The sequence below is a fragment of the Vulpes lagopus genome, chromosome 8 (genome assembly GCF_018345385.1).
Source record: "Vulpes lagopus strain Blue_001 chromosome 8, ASM1834538v1, whole genome shotgun sequence".
NCBI classification, from domain to species: Eukaryota; Metazoa; Chordata; class Mammalia; order Carnivora; family Canidae; genus Vulpes; species Vulpes lagopus.
In genome coordinates this window covers 67,841,591-67,861,110 of record NC_054831.1, presented here as the reverse complement: position 1 = coordinate 67,861,110, position 19,520 = coordinate 67,841,591, and the positions used below count along the sequence as shown (strand labels likewise).

General features: G+C 42.8%; 1 protein-coding gene across 8 annotated transcripts in view; it reads left to right on the top strand.

The window, feature by feature from the left end:
- The window catches only part of CACNB2 (calcium voltage-gated channel auxiliary subunit beta 2), a 382,570-nt gene that overhangs the window by 287,733 nt on the left and 75,317 nt on the right, over positions 1 to 19,520 (top strand). The gene's annotated exons all lie outside the window — the stretch shown is intronic.

Here is a 19,520-nt window from a genome sequence, read left to right as displayed (position 1 = left end):
TCCCCAAATCTCTGTGTTCACAAACCTAGAAGCTCTCTGAACCCTGTCCTTTGAGGTTTTTTATGGAAGTTTCATTACGTAGATGCAATTGATTAAATCATTGACCGTTGGTGATTGAGTCAACCTCCAGGCTCCCTCTCCAACCTTCCCATAGGTCAGAGGGTGGAATTGAAAGTTCCAACTCTAATCTCTGGGTTGATTCCCCTGGGAACCAGCCCCCATCCTCAGGTTACCCAGGACTTTCCAAAAGTTGCTTCATTAACATAACAAGGACACCTTTATTGCTGTCCACACTTAGAAATTCCAAGGATTTTTTTTTTTTTTTTTTTTTAATTCCAAGGATTTTAACCTAACTACAAAGAGTGCTCTGGTGCCAGAAACTGGGAGGGAAAAACCAAATATAGATTTCTTATTATCAGTCGCAGGCATATCCAGTAGTTGCCTCAAAACTCCAAAGTCCTAGAGAATTGTTATTAGATTTTTTTTTTAAGATTTATTTATTCATGATAGACACAGAGAGAGAGAGAGGCAGAGACACAGGCAGAGGGAGAAGCAGGCTCCGTGCACTGGGAGCCCGACGTGGGATTCGATCCCGGGTCTCCAGGATCGCGCCCTGGGCCAAAGGCAGGCGCCAAACCACTGCGCCACCCAGGGATCCCCTGTTATTAGATTTTTAAATGAGTTTATGGAATCAAAAGAAATTGGCATCAAAATAAAGTAGGAATTCATTAAAACTGACTTTTTCATCAATGTAGTTGCATTGCATTAAACGATAGAGTACCTTACCCACTTAATTATTTTAAGTTCCATTTTCAAAGCCTGAGTGTCTAAATTCCATATTCTTTTAAAACTGCTAGCTAGTAAATGACATCAAATAATAGAATTTCAGAAGTAAAAGGTTTTTTTTTTTTTTAACTCTTCTGAATAGAACACTATTTTTTTCCTACCGAGTGAAATCATCTGTCAAACCTCAGTTGGTGAACCAGATTACATGACTACACTGGTAGGCTCAGAGGACCTAGAGCCTGTCCCAGATTCCACTAAAGCATCCTTGAGCCTCTGAACCTCGGGCCCTGATGAACTGAGTTTGCCAACCACTGATTTAATCTACCTTACTTGAATGATGAGGGCCCAGATGAGCAGATTGGTCAGTTGGCAGTCAGGCCCCCCAGCTAGCAGGTAAAAGCTGAGACCGTGCAGTCCCAGACCACCTGCGCACTGCTTGTGTTTACACTGTGTCCCACCAGTAGTGATCCAGGCCACTTATCCATCTGCTCTCCTGTGCCACATCCCTCCAAAAGGCCATCTTATCTCCTCTTGGCTGGCAGCCAGTGTCTTCTGCCAATAGCTCTTTCAGAGCCTGTTGATTTATATACAATGCAAGTCTGCCTTGCTTCAACATCAACTCTTGGATCCTAATTCTATCCCCTCGGGTGCTTGTGGAGTATATAATCACCTCCTTCTCTTCTAGACTTTTTCTTTTCCAGGCTAAAAATCCTTGAGTCCTCATGTGACATGTTGTTATGCCTCTTTACCAATTCCTCCTGTCTGAATGTGCTATAAATACAACACTTACAAAGTAGGGCTCACGTTGAATTAAATGCTTTAGTGTGATATGGCCAAGCACTAAATAGGATGGATGAGGAAGGCATGGGGATCCGTGGTGAGGTGAAGGTTGTTGGGAGGAAAGACTTTTCCTCTGCACTTTCTAGTTTATTCTCCTGGACCTGCGAATAAAACCAACAAGGGACAAATTAACAGGAGAGAAGGCATATAGTGTTACTCATATTTTTATGATTCTAGGATTTCACATAGAAGATGTGAAACTCAAAGTAGTTGTTAGACTCAGCGAATTATATGCACTTTTAGCAGAAAGAGTTTGGCCTTCAAGAGATGATGAACTAGGGGAAGTGACTGGGAAATATATAGGTGAAACAAATGGAAGCGAAGGGTTATGTTAGTAAGATTTGTCTGTGCAGACCCATGTCGGAACTGGGAGAACTTTCCTCCATCTCAGGTAATAAGAGTTGTTCTCCTGTTCCTGGTTCTGGTGAGGGAGACACCTTGACAAGGGAAATTGATGCCCAGCTTTGAGCTGGTAAAGAGAGGGCAGAGAAGTCTTGCTGTGTCTGTTGATTCCAACCTCAAAATAATCCTTATGCCAAAGCAGCATGCTTTACAGAATCATATTGTGTGTCCCTTCCAGAATACCCGATCCCTCCTCTTTGATATCAGTTATTCTATACTGTTTTCCTCAAGGGCTTTAATTAGGTCCCCTACCAGTATCTCACCACTACCTTCAAGATCATGCTCTAAAAGTCTCTTCACACTATCACACACACCATGAATTAGGATCCTTGAGGTCTTGTTTTTTATGGTTATAAACCAGCTTCATTATTCTGTCGTTCAGCTCCTATCACAAGGATAAGAAGTCTTGTCTGATAATTGGATGAAACCTAGATTCCTTCCATCCTCCCGTCCTCCCTTCCTTCTGTGCATGCCAAGCCCTGTCCCAGCCACAAGGAACAGAAGTAAACAAAATCCCTGCCCTCAGGGGGGATCGTGGTCTCTTTGGGGGAAGCAGACCATACCCCAGTATAGAAATATGTAACTTGTGGTGTTAAGTGCTGATCAACCAAACTAAGAAGAGCAAGAGAATGAGGAGTTAGAGACTGAGCAGAAATGGCTTCTCCAAAGAGGTGGTGTTTGAACAGAGACTTGAACTTTATTCAGATCTCACTTTATGAGAGCACGTGCATGTAGATATTTGGAGGATAGACTATTTTCCAGGCAATGGCAACTACAACTGCAAAGGTTCTGAGCACATCCTAGGAGCAGCCCAGAGACACATGTGTCTAAGTGCAGGGAAGCCAAAGATCCTATGGGGAATTTGGAGGCTCTGGGGAAACTTTCTTGGGAGTATTGGGGGATCCAGTAAAGGTGTTGAGCAGAAGAGTGATGTGATTTGTTTAAATCTTAGATTTTAAGGCACTGAAAGGAAAGGAAGAAAGAAGGAAAAAAGCAAAGCAGAGCACTGGCTCTTTTGTGGAGGAAAAGCTGTGGAATTAGGAAAAAGTGTGGAACCAGGAAAACCAGTCAGGCAACTAATGGTCCAGAGATACTAGGTTTACCTCATTCTTTGATTCAGTAATTTAATAATCATCAAAAAAAAAAAAAGAAGAAGAAGAAGAATGGTTCCCTAATGCTGTTTGTTTTGCGTCAACATTTTCTGCCTCCTAGTGATTCTGATTTTGTTTTCTAAGTACTTTTAAGTTAGATCCTTTGTAAGTTCTTCTAGAACATTCTACGATTGGGGAACTAGTCCTCTGATAAGGCAGGCATACAATGTGAAGTAGCAGAAAGGGCTTACCCTTGTTAGTGGACACTCCTGATTTGAATTTGGCCCTTAGCTCTGGTAAAATAATCTGAGGCCCTGTTCCCTGTGTAGAAATGAGAGTGTTAATGTTTCTCTTAAAGACCCGAAGAATGTATGGTTCCTGCAACTTAGGAGCTCAGCAAATCTAAGTTCTTTTTCTACCCTTTTTTTACTTTAGCCTCCCTTTAACCTGATTGTGTGGTCTATATGAGCATGAAATAGGTTTTATTTATGTTTATGTCGCCTGTGGAGTGCCTGAGTCATAACAGATGCCAAATTTAGAGTGAATCAATGAGTCTGTGCAATCCTTGGCAAGTTAGCAAACATCCCAATGTCCTAACAGAAGGAAGAAGCTACTTCCAGGTGAGAGGCACAGTGAGGGCAGCGGTCAGCAGTTTCCCCAGGGTCCCTGAGGCTCATTGTCAGGTTGACTAGGTGACCCCTGAGGCTTCTGACAAACGGGGAGTCACGTGCGAGGCAGTGGGAGCACCAAGGATGCTACTTAGCACTTTGTACTTCTCTGCTTGGTTTGTGCCGCTGTTTATTGTCATTTTATTTTGTACTGTTTCCTGAACATCTAAGGGGAGGTAGTGACCCAATTACTACTTCAAGGTAGCCTTGAAGGGCATCCACTTTTTTGCGCAAATATTGTTCTCATGGGAATGGAGATCCTTTGTATCCTTTCTGGATGATCCAGTATAGCATTAGAAGAAAATGTTAGGTCTCTCATCTGGGTGTAGTGAACTATCTAGATGATTCTACTCACAGATGCACTGTATTAGCTCAGACCCTGGAAAATGGTTCCTATTCATTACTCTGAGTACCCTTGATGATCTCACTTCTCTACCCCATGGCTCTCAAACCTGCTCTTGGGATGTACATACACGAGAGCGGAGAGCAGCAGGGTTTGGACCCATGGATGGGATGGGCCCGTGAAAGGGTATTCTTATGAAATATGTTTATTTTAAAAACCAATGTGAATTTTACCTTTACTCCAAAATACGATTTAAGAGAAAAATCTTTTAGATTGCTTAGCAGCTAAATTACTTAAAGCATTTTGCTAATAAATCTTTCAGTAGAAGGGATAGAACTGGGAGAGAATGACTCATATTTATCTCTTTAGAGGCCTCATATACCTATAGCATATATTATGGGCTGACTGGTCCCCACCCCCACACACACAAATTCGTATGTTGAAGCCCTAATCTCAAAATGTACCCCAGAATGTGACAGTATTTGGAGATAGGACCATTAAAAGAAATTATTAAGGGGTGCCTGGGTGGCTCAGTTGATTAAGCATCTGACTCTTGGTTTCTGCTCAGGTCTTGATCTCAGGTTCATGAGATTGTGCCCCCAGGTGGGTTTGGGCTCTGTGCTCCCCTACTCTCCTCTCCTCCCCTACTCTTGTGCTCACACGTGCCTGCTTTCTCTCCCTAAAATAAATAAATCTTTAAAAAAAAATAAATAAAATAAATAATTAAGATTTAGTCCTTAGAGTAGGCCCTAATCCAGTGTGACTGGTGTCTTTACAAAAAGGACACATATGCTCCAACGCTGAGAGGCAACCATGTGAGGACACAGTGAGAAGGTGGCCTTCTGCAAACCGAGGAGAGAGGCCTCCAAGGAAAGCAAGCTTACTGATGCCTTGATGTTGGCCTTCCAGTCTCCAGAAATATTGGAAAATATGTTTGTTATTCAAGTTCCCAAGCCTGTGGAATTTTGTTGTGGAGGCCCAAGCCCACTCATAAAACCCTGACCACAACGTGTGTTGAAAAGCACAGCCTAACACAGTTGCCTCTGAGAACTGGCACAAAGGTTCCTGCGAGGAGTACTGTTTGCCATGGCTCCCACAGGTACCACTGTCTGGCTGGCTCCTGCTGAAGCCTGTGAGGGAGGGATGTGTTCCAGGCCTCTCACCCTGGCTTGTAGATGGCCACACTCTTCCTGTCTTTCCACACATCAGTTTCTCTCCATGTGTGTGTGTGTGTCTGAATTTCTCCCTTTTCTAAGGACAACAGTCATTGGATGAAGGCCCACCCTCATGACCTCATTTTAACTTGATTCCTTCTGGGAAGACCCTGTCTCCAAAGAAGGTCGCATTCTGGGGGTACCAGCAGTTAGGACTTCAACATATCGTTTTTCTGTCCATAGCAAGCATCTTCTTGGAAGATGGGGACTGTGGTCTCCTGTTTCCCCTCAGTTTGTTTGTTTGTTTATTTTTAAAGATTTTATTTATTCATGAGAGAGACAGAGAGTGAGACAGACTCAGGCAGAGGGAGAAGCCTGATGCAGGACTCGATCCCAGGATCTTGGGATCACGACCTGAGCCAAAGGCAGACACTCAACCACTGAGCCACCCAGGTGCACCCCTCCACCCCCACCCCAGTTTATTTCTAAGCAGGATCTTCCACTGAGGCCAGTGTGGTGAGAACAGCTGGAAAGGCCTGGATTACAACAGAGACTGCCATCTGTGCTGCTGGGTGTCCTCAAGCAAGTTATTGCATCAGTTGTGTTTTGTTTATTTGTAAAGTATTTGTATAAAGAGCTCAGGATTGGGGCAGCCTGGGTGGCTCAGCGGTTTGGCACCACCTTCAGCCCAGGATGTGATCCTGAAGACCCGGGATCAAGTCCCACATCGGGCTTCCTGCATGGAGCCTGCTTCTCCTTCTGCCTGTGTCTCTGCCTCTCTCTCTCTCTCTCTCTCTCTCTCTCTCTCTCTGTGTGTGTGTGTGTGTGTGTGTGTGTCTCATGAGTAATGTGTGTGTGTGTCTCATGAGTAAATAAGTAAAATCTTAAAAAAAAAAAAAAAAAAAAAAGCTCAGGATTGCCAGGCATTGTTCAGAGTACTTTGGAGGTATTACCTCATCTAATACTTGTAAAAACTGCAGGAAATAGATGCTATAAGTGTTCCAGTTCTATGGAGGGGGCGGGGAGCTGGTGAGTAACTTGCACAAGGTCCCACAGATAGTACATCAGCAGGATTTGAACCCATGCATGTAGTCTGAGAGTAGGACACTCACTGGCTCTGCTGCACTGGTGTGGATTTCTGGGATTTGTTGCATAACAGCCGCTTGGGCCACGTCATTCCTTTCTGCTTTGCATTTCATCGTCTTGTGTGCACGTGTGTATGGTGAGAGCATAAAATGCCAAATACCCTGGCTGAAATATTAGTGAAAGCGTGTGGCATTGGGGATCATAAACCAAGGCAGCAGAGAAATCGGGAGAAATGGAAAAGTGCAGGCTTGGTTGAACTTGGGTCCCGAGGTTCTGCTAAGCTCCGTTGGTTTTACCCTTTCTGTTTTTGGAACGATTAACCGGTGATTCCAAGTGGTTGGTTTTGTTTTTTTACCGAGGTATTTCTGGCTCACTTAACCATTATATAACAGATGGAACTCATCCCAGTTTTTCCTTCTCCGAAGTGTCTAATGTAGTGAGGACGGTGGTGAGGATCGGTCATTGTATTTTGCTTCTGCCCCTGGTGTTTTGGGTCATAACAAAGACATCAACCTTATTTGGTTATCTCTGAGTTCAGGATTGAAGTATGATTGGGAAAGTGAGCGCTCGATTCCTCTCAGACACAGGAGAGGACCCTGTCCAGCCGCTGGTCCTCCGGAACTGGTACAAATCACTAGGTCTTCAAGAGTATCTTGAACTGTGATGTTTATAGCTACCAACAGAGCCTCGATTTAACACAATTGCCACACTCAGTATGTAAAAGCAGCTTGGACTTTAAGGAAGAACGTCGAGAGTTTTCTTCTCCTTCACACATGTACTAACCACATTCTGCTAAAGGAGTTTCCGATGTCATGGGGGTCTGAATTTAAAAGCATCAGTTTCCTTTTCTATGTGCAGGTTGATGTAAATTTGATCCTTATTTATTATCCAGGTGATTTCCAGAGCTTTCTCAGCCAGGCACTGTGTTAGGTTCAGCTGGAGAGGAAAATCTATAAGAGAGGCAGTTTATGTCCTGAAGACAGAAGGCCGGATAGAACAAGTGCAATGAGATAGTGCCTGGGATTTTATTTTATTTTTTTTTTATTTTTTAAAGATCTATTTATTTATGATAGACATAGAGAGAGAGGCAGAGGCACAGGACGAGGGAGAAGCAGGCTCCATGCCGGGAGCCCGATGCGGGACTCGATCCCGGGACTCCAGGATCATGCCCTGGGCCAAAGGTAGGCGCTAAACTGCTGAGCCACCCAGGGATCCCCTGTGCCTGGGATTTTAAAAGGAACAGTGACAGTTTCTGACTGGGGCATCAGGAAGTTTCCCAGAAGTGGTGGTATTGTAGCTCAGCTGTGGGAGGTAGGTAATCTTTGAGAAGCTGTGGTGTCGCTGGAGGGTTTTTCATGATAAAGCAAGAGAATAGCACGAGCCAGAGCATGGATGTGAGGACTAGGAGGGTCAGGGGTCCATTTTAGATGAAACAGAGGGTTCAGAAGGTTGAAGACAGGGCAAGGGATGGTACACAGGGGTTAATCTGGGTTAGGAAGGACCTTGGATATTACTTTCTGTACGATGACATTTATTCCTTAGTCTAGTGGGGATTGAAATGTCCTGAGCAGGATTTTGAGCAAAGTAATCCAGTCTCAAACTAAGCATTGACAGTTCAAGAGAAGGAAAGTGCGATGGTGAGTTGCAAAGTGGGGTAAGAAGAAACAGGGCCTGAAGTGTGGGAAACAGACCAGAGGACTGGAAATAAGATGCCCACAAAGAGAAGTCAGCCAGACTGACTGGACAATCAGACTGGTGAGAGGCAGAGGTGAGATGCTCGATAAAGGTCACGTCCTAATGTGTATTGGTAGATGTTCTGAATGACACTGCTTAGTCTTACCAAAGAAACTGAGACCTTGCCCAAATCAATTTGCAATAGCATGCATCGTCATTTTTTCTGTGCAGGATTTCTCAGAGATTCTAATAGGCTAATAAATACTGTGAATCTCCCAGAAGATGATGTTGTTCCACTTCCCAAACTCCTTGTCCATAGACACTTTATTTTTATTTTTATTTTTTCCAAAAAAAGAATTTCTAAATCATCTAGCATTTTCTGGAACATCATTTTTGGACATGCTGTACTACATTTGAAGAAAGATGAGGTAATTAATAAAAGCTGGGCAATTGAAATTAGCATTTAGTTTGGGTTAGAGACCATAACTTGATATGGGGATATACTAAGTTTGAGGAGCCATGGACCGTGCACTTGCCAGCACCTAACAGGATGTATGTTCTGCGGAACCACAGCTTTGATGGAAGGTTTGGATAGGAAGAAGAATTTAGAGTTACTGTCTAGAGGTGGTAATTGAATCCATAAGGTGAGATCAGTAGGAAAGAGAATTTTAGTGACGTTAACCAGAGAACTCTGGGAAGCATTTGTCTGAGATAGAAGGAAGAGAACTGACAAAGGAGACTGCGAAAGGATAATACCAGAGCAGGAGAACTGGGATCTTGCTCTTTTAGGAAATTAGGATGGGACTTTGAAGACCAAGGAAGTCTTTGGCAGAGGGATTGAGGAGGAGGAGAACTTTATAGGTTGGAAAATAAGTTATCACTGGCCTTGGAAAGAATAGCTTTAACATAATATGGTGATAGAGATGGGAGACTTGTTTAAGGAGTCTTGGAGTGTTTTTAAGAGAAAGTGTGAACAGAAAGTACATCTTATTCCTTGTTTAGAGAATGTTATCAATGAAATGAAACAATAATTTAATGAAACTATGTAAGAGGAGCAGGATTCAGACTTTTTTTCCTTTAAGAATATGGGATGAACATGGTCAAGTAGAAACGTGATTAAGTGGAAGCAAAAAAGAAGAGTAATGAGCACGGGGCTTATTGCTTTACTGAATTCCTGGAATTACAGTTCTTAAATGTTGGCCTGCATTAGACGCTCTGGGGGTCTTGTTTAAACACAGGCTGTCAGCTTCAGCCCCAGATTTCCTGGATCAGCAGATCCTAGGGTGAAACCCAAGACTTGGCATTTCCAACAAGAATGCGGGCAGACCTGATGCTGTTAACATGGGGACCACGATCAGAGAACCTGTGCTCTAGAGGAGGGATAACATGGAACTCAGGTCGCAGGTGAAAGAGGTGAGCTTTGGGAGAGAGAAGAGACCTGTCTATGTCAGAGAGCGACCAGAAGTGAGAGAACAAATAGTGGATGATCACACATAAAATCTTGAAGTGGGGATAAAATAGAGATGGCAGCCACTGGAATTGAAGAATTAGGAATTCGAACCCCAAAGGTCATCCTTGTGGATATTGAGGTTATGACAAGGAAGAAGGGACAGGGTACATACAGAGAATGCTGTGAGCCTCGTGCTGAAACCATCAAGAAAGGCACTGTAGGGGAAGAAAATGATTTTTCTTCTACTTTCCTAAGTTCTCTGGCTGGGGCTGTGTAAATGAGAATGACCAACAACAGATTAATGAGAGACCATTTACCAACACAAGTGGCGCACATCACATGGAAAAAACATCTGTGGGGAGCAACTCAGAGAGGCCATTAGAACTTGGGCTCACATAGCATCTTCACAAAAGAAAAATTCATTTTCAAACACGTGACAAGGCAAAAGAGAAGAAATTTGAGTTTTTGATAGGGCAAATTGTGGGAAGGTAAATATATGGGGGAACTAACGGAGTAAGGTTTCTTTGTGGAGGTCCATTGGGCACCAGATTTCTTCCATCCTCTTCACAGCCACAGACTAACCCAGGAAGAAGGGATGTATGTATGGCCCTGCCCATTTTTCAAAAATTTCAACTTAAAATTCACTTAAAGGAAGCTCTGGGAAGGTGTGTTTCTGCATCTGTGGATTCTCATTTGTCTCTAGTTCAAAAGAATACTTATGCCAAAGTGGCATATTTGGGGGAGGCATATTCTGGTCCCCTACAGTGGCCGTAAGTGGAAGGAATGTGCCTTATATGAAATGGGCCATGATTGTTGGGGCCCTGTGGTCTGGAAATGCTACCCAGGCACCAGAGGCCATAGCAAACTTCTTCAGTTAAAAAGACAACAAACAATAACAACAACAAAACAAAACAAAAAAAAACCAAAAAACAACTTAGGAGAGCACAAGGGCTCCATTGCAGAAGGTCCTGAGGACATTGATGTGGTCAGTCTGAACTACTGCCTCAGCTGAGGCTGAGCCACGGGGGAGAGGGGGGTCTGGTGAGAACAGCAAGCTCTTCCCTAGAGCTTTACATCTACTAACTGCTTTCATCTGCTCAAGGAGAAGGTGCGGTTGGTACCATGACCCGTTTCACAGGTAAAGACATGAAGTCGCGGGAAGTCAAGTCATTTGCCAAGTTCACACAGTTGATAAATGATGAAATGTGGGCCCGCATCCAGTCTTTGGGGAGCCGGATAGAATCTCACTGTGCGTATTTGGCACATTTGACTTTCCGTCTCCCTTTTGCCCCATCCCTTCTTTAGGCCTCGGGGCCTGATGGCAATGCCAGCCCCGGGGGTTTGCCTGGGGGCCTGCCTCCCAGAGGCTGTACTCCAGTTTGTGGGATTGTTCTAGAGCTGCTGTCACCGGATCACAGGCCAGTTGGCGTGGAGATGGAGAACCTCAGAAGTGTCACACTTCAGTCCTGGGGTTTGGAACAAGAGCTGGGCGAGCCAGGATGGTTTAGAGTGCAGAGCCAGAGCACGTGACAGAGCCTGTTCGCTCCAGAATGGAGGGTGCAGGGTGGGCAGGTGTCAAAAGGCAGGAGAGCATTTCAGCAGGCCTGTCAGCCACCCCAATTCTGTGGGTCATACACAGAATGGTTTCCTCTTCCTTGGGTCTCCTATAATTCTCAAATTAAGAAGTCTTCTGTAAAGCCCCAAACTGTCCTATTAATGGGCATAGTTCCAACAATCTTAAGGAATGAATGATTTGTAAAATAGCCATGTGCTGCATCTCTCTTTACGCCCGTCCTTTACAAAATGAAAGTACATCATTACTGAAAACGCAAGATCTGACCGGAGGAAACCCTTCCTACTGCCCCATCCCATAAACCCATAACACAGGAAGAAAAGCATCCTTTAGCTGGAATGATTTTCACTTTCTCTTGCTAGATATTTATGTGATAAACCCATCACGTAAAAACCAATGCCATTAGGAGTGCCTAGATGGATCCATCGGCTGAGTGTCTGACTCTTGATCTCAGCTCAGGTCTTGATCTCAGGGTCATAAGTTCAAGCCCTGCAATGGGGTCTTTGCTGGGTGTGGAGCCTATTCAAACAAAATCCCACCAATACTCTTAGTAATTGAGAAAGAATAAGTGAAGAATGTGGTAAATAATGTGGTGAGGTAGCTCGCCAGGGGTAGCAGCTGAAGATAGAATGTAGGTAGTGATGGAACCCCAAGATCTGGATGTTCCTTCTTGCTTCCTCTTAAGAAAGCACCTCAGTGCACAGGGAAACAATGCAGGAATTTGTGCTCTAGTGTATACTTTTTAAATGAAATAAGAATCACTATTGGTATTTCAACATATTACCTAGAACACATTTCTGATGATCAGGGAATCGATGGCAGATTTTGTTGTCTTAACCACACATATGATAAAACCTGTTTGGGTGAAGAGATCATGGGTATCTTGGATTAGATCTGGGGGGAAATTCTTGCAGCTCTGGGATTTGAAGGATGCATGGGACTTGGAAATATCTGCGCATTTCCTCTATGGTTCTTGAATTTTGCCTTGCTCCTCGGCCATTCCATGTGAGAAAAGCAACCTGCTTAATGGGGGCATCAGAAATCAAGAAGCAGCCATCTGGGTGGTTTCATCTAACAATTTTCAGTTGTAATTTCTAAAAGGATCTAGAATCATTTGAGGAGGTCAAGCATCACTGGACCAAGAGAGTCCCATAGGCTCCCACCTGTCCCAAGCTTTGTTTCAAATTTAGTTCATAGACCCCACAGGCATGAGGGCAGTGTCTCTGTCATCAAGCTATATCCAATCTGTTGTGTTGATTTAGCACTGTTTTAAACTGGATTGTGACAGAAGTTGTTCAATGTGAAGTTTTCTTGATTCAGTGTAGTTTAAGAAACAAAGTGACTTTAGAACCATTTTCGGCCACTAAAACACATTTTCTCCCCTACCAAAAATGTATGGCTGTTTTCTGCTACTCTTGTCCCACAAAAGAGGGAGGAGGCTTTTCACAAGTAGGAACTCTCTACCCCAGGGTCCCCTACACCAATGTATTCTCCTGGGCCATAGCTCTGTTGGGGAAACACTTTTGCTCCTCCAAGCACTGGTGGTCATCTAGTTCATTATCAGCACTATAGATACAGACCCACCAATGAAACCTACATTTTACTGCATTTAACTTTGAAGGCATGTATCTATATCAAACAGAATGCTGGTCGTGTTGTAGTCTACATATAGAGAGGGCTCCGCTTGCTACACCTCTATGTATTCTTAGTAATCTATTGCGGCTTTAATTTCAGCATTTTAAGAGCTATGTAAATTCAGATCACCAAGGTGGTCTAAAGGGGTGGTCCAACTTCATATCTGGCTTTATTCCACACAGCCCCCCAACCATCTTTCTTTTCCCAGTGCTCCAGTTCCAACCTGTGTCTTGGTCCATACAGCTACCTGAACAGAATCCCATAGTTTAGACTCATAAACAACAAAAATGTATTTTTTACAGTTCTGGAGGCTGGAAATCTTAGATCAGGGTGTCAGCATGGTCTGGTTCCAGTGAGGACCCTCTTTGGGGTTGCAGATGGCCATTTTCTTGTATCCTTGTGTGGTAGAGAGACAGCTGTGTGGGGTTTCTTTCATAAAGACACTAATTCATGAGGACTCCATCCTCCCAGACACCCCACCTCCTAATTACCATCAACATGGGGGTTAGAATTTCAACACGCAAATTTGAGGGGGATGAAAATGAAGTCCCTAACCCCTTATACAAATTTTTATCTTACTGGATTGTTCCTATCTTAGTAAATTAACTTACATTCTTTCAGAACAAGCCAGCATATGCATAAATAAAAATAAGCAGAGCCATAGCAGCACATTAAAAAAAAGAAGAAGAATCTAGCCAATGATCCTGTTGAAAAACTGCTTTCCTTCCACTGATCTCTGCAATGATGGAGGTTATTAAGGTTGGCTTTACAAATAGAAGTACTCTCGACCTAGTATAATTTTTTCAAAGATCTTATTTATTTATTCCAGAGAAAGAGAGCAGGGGGTGGAGCAGAGTGAAAGGGACAAGCAGACTCCACAGTAAGCGTGGAGCCCAATGTAGGTCTCGATCCCAGGACTCTGAGATCGTGACCTCAGTCAAAACCAAGAGTTGGACACCTAACCGACTGAGCCACCCACACACCCCTACCTAGTATGATTTTTATATTTCTCTTCACCGAAAGGGTTCCCTTTCAGGAACCAACAGTGCCCTGGCTGTTCTGGGAACTATGGTCATTCCTTAACGAGTATATCGGATAGAGCCCTACCAGTGTACAAATGACTTAGTGCAGACGAAGGTTATCTTGTCCTATTTCTTCCTGGGATCAGGCTTGGGTGAAAGGGCCATGAAAAGCAATCAGAGACCGTTAGACAAATTTATTTTCTCCACAACTTGATTAGAATCAGGCCTTGATGTTACAGAAATTCATACTTTGTGGAAAAACCCATCCTATCCTTTCATGAAACAAAGGTAATCTCAAGAAAAAGAAGAAATCATCCTTTTTCCCTCCTCGCTTCCTTTATTGTAAACCACTATTAAAAATTGTTTCTGAAGGGACACCTGGCTCAGTGGTTGAACATGAGCATCTCCCTTCCACTCCGGACGTGATCCTGGGGTCCTGGGATCGAGTCCCACATCAGGCTCCCCCCACAGGAAGCCTGCTTCTCCCTCTGCCTATGTCTCTGCCTCTGTGTATGTGTGTGTCTCTCATGAATAAAAATATAAAATCTTTTAAAAAAATTTTTAAATCATTTCTGAAAAAGTAGAAACTGTATGGGCCTTGCGTGGGTATTGGGAGCTTTTTGTCCAAACAATCTATAATGCTGACATTTACTTTTCTGTCATTATTCTCTTCTATGTCACATTGAAAGAGTGGTTTAGGGGATGTTTATCCTCAATATTTGGTCCAGTGTGGTGTTCCCCTAAGTCACAGGGCTCCCAGATCAGTAGTATCAATATTAATTATTCTAAATGTAAATTTTCCCCACATCTACTAAATCTGGAGCACAGTGCAGCCGGGAAGCCCACCCTGTTTGTTTCAACACACCCTACAGGGGATTTTAATCTACTATCAGGGTTGAGAGCCACTGTTCCAATGAAATAACCTGTCCTGTGTTTCTTCTGGGCCTCCTCATCTTTACTGTGTGTGTGACTTTGGGCTTCTCAAAAAAATTCAATCTTAACTTCACCACCTCGGCCGATCAGATTTTCAAATTTCAAAATATTTTATTTTCTCACTTCTTGCCTTTGAGGTCGACTCATACAAGTTTAGTAGATGCCTTATTTCCCTGGTAAATTGGGAAGGAATTTAAATTAATAGTTGGAGGGAGATGTTGAGATTTTTCTGCCAATATTTAGTGTACTTACTATGCTGTATTTCAAATGATCCCAACCATTTCCTACACAAATTTCTAGTGATACCATTTAAAGACACTAAGTTTAACAGAATTTCCTTGTCAGAAAGTGCCTAGTATAAAGATAATAGAAGCTTCCCAGAATAAGAATGACTATTTATGAGGTAGGTCACTGTGAGAATATTACCTAACAGGATCATGTCAATCAGGGAAATTAAAATTTACATTTAGAATCTACTTTCAGATCATTAGAGAATCAGATACTTTTGCTTACTCTTTTTTAGAATTCAGAATTAGGAAGAAGATGACTCTAGTACCATACAGGGTGAAAAACGTAACTTTAGATCAGTAAGAGGGGCACCTGGGTGGCTCAGTGGTTGAGTGTCTGCCTTCAGCTCAGGGCATGATCCCAGGGTCCTGGGATTGAGTCCCATATTGGGCTCCCTGTGGGAGCCTATCTCTCTGCCTATCTCCCTGTGTCTCTCATGAATAAATAATAAAATCTTTTTTAAAAAGACCAGTAAGAAATTCATCCAGTAAATTCTCTCACTTAGGGTTGAAAAGAATGCTATCATACTCGTTCAGTTAGCTTTCATTAATGATCCAAATATAAATAAGTCCCTGCTTTGGAGGAGCTCAGAGGCTGGGGGAGAAGCCCAGAACACTTACAGGATGGGACCAAACCTACTCCATTAAGAGCCATTGTCTGAGACTCAGTTTTACCATAAATACCTCAGTGGTTGGCTTCTCTGGGGAAGAAAGATTGGCGATGACCAGGAGCCCAAGGTGAGGTTATACAGTCTTGGGTTTAAACTGGCTGTGGCCCTGACCAGCTAGTTGTAGGATTTTAGACACATTGTTTTTAGATCCTCAGTTTCCTTATTTTTAATGTAGGAAAAATAGTATCTGTCTTTAGATACTATGAAGCTGACTTTATGTAACCCTTCGTTTATTCAAAAAATTGGTATTAAACGCTAGCTGTGGTGTCAGGCAATGTGCTAGGGATGGAGAAAACCAAGATAAGATCCCATTTTGACAGATGTCACCACCATCCACTTATTTGCTTCAGCTCCACCCATCCTCCATTTCTCTCTCTGTCCCTCTCTGCAGCTCAGATTATTTGTATGTGTCCATGTTTCTCCATCTCTGCTGCTGCCACACTAGCTTGTCTCACCTGGACTGTGAAGACTAGAGTAGCCTTCCCAACTGTCTCTTTCTTCCACTGTAGCCTCTCTTGATCTCTCCCCATGACAGCTAGGGTGATTTTCTTAACACTTAAATTGGATCCTGTCTCTTTCTGCCTAAAAACCAACCGTGGCTTTTCACAGCTGTAAGATAAATCAAGACTTCTTACTGTTGTTTTAAAAAATAGGGCACAAACTGGCTTCCAGTTTGACTTTCTGGTGTCATTACCTGCCACACCACCCTTCTCACCTCTCACAGCCCTTGGCGGTCCCTCCATGGCCTCCACCATTCTGTCCTCCAGAGTCTTTACTGTTGGTCTGTTAGGCTTGGAATCTCTTCTATCCATTGCATGACTGATTCTTATCTTCCAGGTGCCAACTAGTTGTCACCTCTTCAGAGATTTCTTTTTGACTACTGTCTTCCCAACCACCTACCTGATTCCCAGCATTCTTATTTTATTTTTCCCCCCCCCACTGGACTTCCAGGGCTGGCCGCAATGCCTTTCTCACAATAGAACAAATGTTGAATGAAGACAGTCTCTCTTCTCTTGAAGTAAGCAGTGCAGTGAAGGGATTAAGTCCAATGGCCATTGTGGCATGATGGCAATGGTAGGGGGAGGATTCCTCTCTTAGGAGCATTCAGGGTAAGTATTACTGAAAAGTTGGGAATAAGAGAAAGCATGCCAGAGAAGATGAATCTAGAGAGTTTAAGGATCTCTAATAACTATATTGGAGGTTACAATATTAACATTTAACTTCTTCCAATTTTGACATCAAAGCAGTATTTTTTAAAGATTATATTTATTCATTTGAGAGTAGAGGGAGGACAAGTGGGGGGAGCGGCAGAGGGAGAGAAAGAGAGAGACAGAAGCACACTTCCCACTAAGCAGGGAGCCTGATGTAGGACTCGATCCCAGACCTGAGCCCAAAGGAGATACTTAACTGACTGAGCCATCCAGGGGCCCCAAAAGCAGTGGTTTTCAATCTTTTTGTTGTTGTTGTTATCACCTCCTTAAGCAGGAACCTTTCTAGGCATCCTAATCATCATCCTCTCCTCTCCTCCCAATAACATTATATACCACAAATATACTGTGCATCTGATTATGTACTCTGTGTACATCTATGCTTTATACAAAGAAAAAATTTTTTTAACTTTCTAAGAGCAAATTTTTGCCCCCCGCCCCCCAGGATATAGTTGCCCTCATTGAAAATGCGTGTATGAAAGCGTTTAATATAAAGATCATGGGACCAAGTTTTGAAGAAAAAGCAATTGATATGCCTTTGTAGTACTTGCTCTTTAAACGTTAAGTAGACTGTGTACTGTTTTAAAAAAATTGTTGTTTTTTTTCCATTGGGGGAGAAGAGATGAAATTGTTGGTTTTTTTTTTTTTAATGTGATATACATGGTCATTGAAGTGAAAAGTCCCCATCAGAAGTGCAACAAAATTTCACACAATTATGTGTGCCAGTATATAATGGGGCACCTGCCTCTATGAAGAACATTAAAAGGTATATTAGAGGAACTTGTATTTTTAGGGAAAAAAATGTGACAGACAAATGCACAGTTATTGCACAGTTCGGGAAGGAACATGTGGGGGCTGCATGATTCTGAGTACTTGATGGTGTATTAAGGAAGATGACCTAGCAAGATGGTGTTGCCTGTGAGGTGATTTAGAAATAGCAATGAGGTTATTAGGTGAGTGAGTGCTGATAAAGTTACCTGGAAGAAAATTAGGGCTGAGGGATCTGGGTTGAAGGTTCAGGGAGGGAAGAAAACATTTTCGGAGAGAGTCTGTAATCTGGCTTCCGTCCGGATCTCACTCTTGCTGGAGGTGAGTGCTGATTGGAAGAGGTTCACTAACCCAGGTAGATACCAAGTGGCTATTTCTTGGACAGTGGAGGGCCTAGAGTTGGTGTGGGGAATGCTGGTAGAGGAGTTTTTAGTCGTGAAAGGTAGCCCGAGGGCAAATCATGTATCACTCAACGTGTTCCACTTGCTTATCTTTCAGGAATTTTAAGAAGGTTAAAGCACTAAGTTGGTTAAATGGCTTAACTCTATAGGCTCCATTTATCCTCTTGCTGTTATTTGGCCCTGACACTTGGACTCCACTTCAGTATTATACTAAGAAGGGCATCACCCAGAAAATGGTGGGCTTCAAATTCTCTACTCTTAGCAGAATTTGTTTTCATTAGCCAAGCAGAATTGAGCTTTGCTGCTGTGCGGTGAAATGAGGCGTGACTTAGCTTGATGGTCCATGAAGGATGCTCTGGGAGGGTGACATTTAGATCCTTTGAAGCTGACTCTTCTATTTATACCAAGGATAGTTTTTGCAGTAACACAAGAGACAAGATATTTCCTAGTTTTATGGACAGATACATCCTTTTCTTTCATTTCCCACTTAACCAGCCTCCTTGTTGCCAATTATTATTCTTTCTCGTCTATTTAATGTAGTCTTCACTCTCTTGACAGATTAATGTAAATCATCACTTTCATAATGCATCTCCCTTCAGAAACCTCCTGCCAACCGTACCGCCTGCAGACTGCTGAATTTTATTAACTGGCCAACCCACACTGCCCTTTTTTTCCCCACCATTCTTCCTAAGACTCCAAGGTTTAATCTGTTTCTTTTCCTTAAGGCCTGTTCCCTTCAGCAGCTTCTCAAGCCCTCTGCCTTCTCATGCTTACAGCCTGCCTTCTGTTCTTTCTTGTAGCACCCCTAACTTCTACCTTCTGTTATTGGGCACAAGGTACCCACGGATCATGGCTTATATCCATGATGGTTCCTTTCATACTAACTTCAAACCCACCCGAGTTCTAGCAGTGTTTGGATATATAGTGGTCACTCCAGTTTGCTCTTCACTTGATATTATATAAATTAATCTTGGGCATTCCTTTAAGACCTCCTATGTCTTTTTATGCAACCAGCGTTCAACCCCGGAGATGGCTTGCTGCCGTCTATTTTTATACACTACGTACATGTACTGAACTAAATAAATGGCTATTACATGAATTTTGTTATTTGAGCACTGAACAAATGAGAAAGGATATTGAATTATTGTTTGGATGAACGGATAGCACAGATTTTGCCCTACGGGAATGTTTTCCTATTCTGTACAAGTTCCTGGATTATTACTATGATATTGACCTCCAAGAGTTTATTTTTTCATTTCTACACAATACTGGAGTTTCTGTGCAGTTTTTGTTGTGATAAAAAAATACATAAAATTTATCATTTTAAAGTATACCGTTCAGTGCCCATTAAGGATTTTCATTCACATTACTGAGCAACCATCATGACTGTCCATCTTCAAAACTTTTTCATGTTCTCCAGCTGAAACTCTATGCACATTAACCCCAATTGCCCATCCCTCTCCCCCCAGCTCCTGACAACTACCATTCTACTTTCTCTCTCTATGAATTTGACTAGTCCAGGCATAGT